The 4,513-nt window shown below is 49.5% G+C and overlaps 1 long non-coding RNA gene across 1 annotated transcript; it reads right to left on the bottom strand.

Annotated features, from left to right (window-relative positions):
• Positions 1 to 664: 664 nt before the first annotated feature.
• Positions 665 to 3,332, bottom strand: LOC116596575. Its single transcript, XR_004288187.1, has 3 exons — positions 3,171 to 3,332; positions 2,948 to 3,044; positions 665 to 954 (listed from the first exon to the last, which is right to left on the bottom strand). It is a non-coding gene; the product is annotated as an uncharacterized LOC116596575 (long non-coding RNA).
• Positions 3,333 to 4,513: the final 1,181 nt, after the last annotated feature.

Consider the following 4,513-nt stretch of genomic DNA (forward strand, 5'->3'; position numbering starts at 1 on the left):
GACGTCGGGGAAGGGAGGAGGCCTGGCCTGGGGAATGCACTTGTGCTCCTCTGGCTGTGTGGCTTTGAGAGAGTCTCTTTCCCTGAGCTTTTCTGGGAACTGTTGCTTCTCCTCGGGGGCATTTTAGGCCTTGATTCTATAGAGCTGTGTGTGACGCCTCTCTCTTGCCTCTGCTTCTGTCTTCTTCTCTGCTTTGTGGGTTCGTGCCTGAGCATTTATGGAAGACAGAAGTCCATCTTGAAGTTCTTTATAAGTTTTGAACAACAGGACCCACATTTTCAGTCTTTCCTAGGCCTCTAGAGTTATGTAGCTGGTCCTGTCCCTACCCCCAGCCAGTCCCCACTACTCCTCATGCAGCTCAGATGGGAGGGCTGGGGGTGGGGGCAGAGCAGAGGGCACTTTTGGGTGGTGGGGGCACTTGCCGGCTGGGATGCGACAGGGTGGGGTTGACTTCCAGAGACTCTGAACTTGGCAGAGCTCTTCTTGGTAGCTCACGGGTCCTGCTTCTTGTCGCTCTTATCCCTTTGTTCTCCATTTAGACTCCCCACATTCTGCTCATTTCTTACCCCTTTCCCCAAAGCTTCTATTTTGGGGGCGGGTTTTATGGAGTTCACCATTATAGTGGTGGTGTTAGGTAGCAAAACGACCTGGAAATGTGGTTTTAATACAGTGTTTTATTTCTTACTTGTGCTTTCTGTCCATCACAGATTGGGGGTGGGGATTCCGTTCCATGTAGTCACCCAAGGTCTGGAGCTGATGGAGGCTCTGTCTCCTGTACCCATACTGGCTGGGACTACACAGTCTCTTGATTGCTCTGGCAGGAGAGTGGCATGAGTGGCCCCAACTGCTCTTGTATGCTTCACTTGAAAGTGACATGCTCATAGCCCTGTTGGCCAGGGTTAGTTCTGGGGCTCATCTCACCGCAAAGGGGCTGGAACATGGCGTGTTCTACTTCTAGGCAGAAGAGAAGAAACAGATACCGAGGAGCACCAGATATGTCTAGTAAAGTAGGCCCCAGAAACTTCTGTCCAATTGGTAAATAAATGGAAAGAAAGAGAACTACTATGCCCCCATCTCTTCATCTAGAGAGAATTGTGTTTAGTCTTTACTAAACACAATCATCAGCAATACTAGAATATTTCTAGTATTTGCTGATGACTTACTGAATGTAAAGCCCTCAGCCAAACTCTAAATGTCCCTTGTGGCAGAAAGACGCTACCCATCTCCTGTCGTGGGGTCGGGAGTGTTAGTGAGCCAGGCCTTCCCTGTGTGTGTAGGGGATCTCCTGGGGTTGAGCAAAGTCACAACAGAGGAGCTGATACAAAGCAAGTGCTTAGTATGTGTGGGTGTAGACTGTTGGCAAATTTTAATTCTGATAAATTTAAAAACAAGTGTAACCAGTATGAATTGATCCATACCATTTGGGTGTAAGAATTGTCTCATTTATTTTTCTAAATCATATTTGGCTCAGTCCTCAGCCCCCTGACTGCCGGGGTGTCTGAATTTGTCATTATTTATGTCCCCATCACTCCTGTCCTCTTCTTCCTCTTCTCTCTTCCTTCGCTCCTGCAGGGATGGGTAAGACCAGGCTACAGCCAAGTGGGCTGCAGTTTCCTCTCTGCCCAGGACTGTGTTGCCTACTGGGGGACAGGAGGTCCTCAGGTAGCCGATTCCCCTCAGTGTTACCCTCAGAGTGGGGGCCCCGCCGTGTCTCAGGGGACCGTGTTTCTCAGCACTGGATGTGGTGGCACTTGTGAAGCTAATCCTGTAGCCAGGGCCAAAGTGGACCCTGTCCTCCTTGTTCCCAAGCCTCCCCACCCCAGAGCCCTAGTCTGAAGTCCCCCATGGTGGCTCTCAGCCCCATGGCCACTTGATTGCGGGAGGTCTGCCCATTCCCCTGTGTCCATCAGTTCCACCAACACTCAGGGGTATTAACGACCAGCCAAAGTGTTGCCAGAAAATTTAATTATGAGTTACCTCATTTCATTCACATTTATGTGGCCAAAGCCCATCGCAGACAAAACACCAATAAAAGCCGAGGCCCAGGGAAACACAAGGGTGTAGGGCCGAGCAAGCAGGGCTGTTCTCATGGCCCAAAACTTGTGTCTTTTTTTTTTTTTCTTTTCCTTTTTTGGCAAAAGAAAAAATGAAATAAGTTTAAGAACAATGTACAGCCCACATTTGATGGCTGTAGAACGCGTATGGCCTTCAGCTGCTTCCAGCAAATTATTCATGATCTATTTGAGCGTTAGCTAGACGCTGACACCATGTCTCCGTACACTGACTCAGCCCCCGATGGGGCCCTGTGTGGGGGCTTCTGCTCGGGGCCTTGACAGGCTTCCATACCTGAGCCAGGTAACTCCCCTTAGGAGCAACTATGCTCATGCCTACGGATGGGCCCTGGAAAGTAAGGGGATGGGCCCCGAAACTGGGCTTGAGGACGCGGGCGCCATCAGTCTGTCCTGGGAAGAGTCTAGCACAGGCATCCGCCCAGGCCCCAGGCACCCTGGCCGAGCCCGGATTGTGATGTGATTTTCATCTGAGGAAAAGAGCCCTTCTATTTGCATTTCTTATGGTTCACAACTGGGGAGTAATTGCCCCTTACCTCACCCGCTGTCTCCCAGTGCAGCACTTTTACCCTAAAGTGGTCCTAAAGCTTGGGTGAATTGGAACTCTGGCCCTTCATTCAGGAGATTTCTAGAGCCCAATCTGTGACCTTTTCCAATTCCCTTTTCTGTCTGGGCCCTGATATTATTTTGTCTTTCAAAAAGTAGGAGGTATCCAAAAACAAAAACAAAAAAAGTTTTTTTTTTTTTTTTTTTTTTTTTTAAAGATCTGCAGGTGCCATTTTTTAAGCAAAAGCTCCATATATAGAATAGATAGCCTCTCAATTCAGGACCTTTTGAGAGGGCAGGGCAGAGACAATGCTGCTCATGCCCCATCCTACCTTGTGCCTGCTGTGCACGTCCCTGACACCTTGTAAAGGACTCTGTACCCTGAAGGGCTCCATCCAGCATCGTTTAAGAACCACCAGGGTGGGTCATCTGTAAGGACACAGTGATATGTGACATTTGGATTCTTACCTCATCCCTTCCTGGATAAAACAAAATAAAACCAAAATGGCTACAGAGCTCCCATAAGATCCACAAATTAGGGCAGAGAAAACTCACAAGTTTTCTCTTTCTCTTCTGTGGTTTGAAGACTATGTGTTGACCACTGGATGCCCTCCATTCCCTGGGCCTTCCCTTGTCAGCCAGGCAGGTTTGTTCTGGTTCTCGTGGTCATCCCTCTACTGACCTAGGGGAGCTGTCAGAGCCTTCTGTGACTTGGAAGGCCTGGGTCCTTGAAATTCTCGGGATGGAACACTTGGAGGGGTATGTTGTCAAGGTTTCCCTTCTCCTTGGGAGAGGCCTCCAACGCCCACCGTGGCAGGAGTAGCCGAAGGGGGGAGGTGATATGGGGAGTACCAGCAGCTGGGCATTTAGGAGGGCATAGTTTTTCTCTTCCAATTCTAGCGGGGTAAGGGCCATCTGCTTAGTTCATAGTAGATGATTAATACGTATTTATGGCATAAACGAAAGTGGGGCAAAGTAAGAAGGCAGATTTCAACATACGGGAGAAAATGCCTAGATTGCAGTCATTCCCAAGTCTTGGCCACTGGTGGTCCTGAGTCAGTGTTCGGTGGTCCTGTGGCAGAGGCTCCAGGCTCAGAACACTGGAGGGGGTTTGTGCTCGAATGGCTCCCAGTCTGCTTTCTCCCCACCACTCCTGGCATGGAGGTCTTAGAATCCACAGAAGAAAGATGGCCCACTTTGGCTATAGCAAATGCCTGGACAAAGTGACTTTCCTTGTCCCAGGAAAGCTGCCTTACTCTTGCCCAATTAGCCTGGTGAGGACTAGCCTAGGGAAATATCCACTTGTTAATGGTGTGGAGACTGAGCGGACAGAGATGTGTGTGTCCTGGGAGGCTCAGCCTGGAATGCTTCACTGCAGGCGCCAATCACAGGGAACCCCCCATTGGGTGGCCTAGTTCTTTCACTGGGTCAGTGCGGTGGATCTTGCTTTGCTAGGCTCATGTTGCAAGTGAGTTTTCAATTTCTGGGTTGGGAGGGAGGCCTGGTATTTTAGCTTGGATTTTCTTGGGTGAGGAGTTGCAGCTAAGTTGTTGGCTGTACCTGGCCTAGGAGGTTTCATTTCTGACAAAGAGCTGCTTACTCTGTGATGTTTGGGTCTGTCCGTCAGTACCCTGAAACTTGATGGAACTGGACAAGAATCCCCTAGTGGCCTTAAAGACACCTGGGTCTGGAAAGGCTGTCGAAGCCCCTTCCTTCCTCCCTTGCCCACTAGAGAAACTCCTAGTGAGATCTATGGCAGGTGGCCATCTAGTACTTGTGTCCATCTTGGAGACACCACCTTTCGAGATGGCCCATTACACTCTGTATTGAGAATACAGATATGGATGCATCTTGTAACCCGAAAAAGGCTATAGATATGCAGGGATGACACCCCTATA

The sequence above is a fragment of the Mustela erminea genome, chromosome 7 (assembly GCF_009829155.1).
Source record: "Mustela erminea isolate mMusErm1 chromosome 7, mMusErm1.Pri, whole genome shotgun sequence".
NCBI classification, from domain to species: domain Eukaryota; kingdom Metazoa; phylum Chordata; class Mammalia; order Carnivora; family Mustelidae; genus Mustela; species Mustela erminea.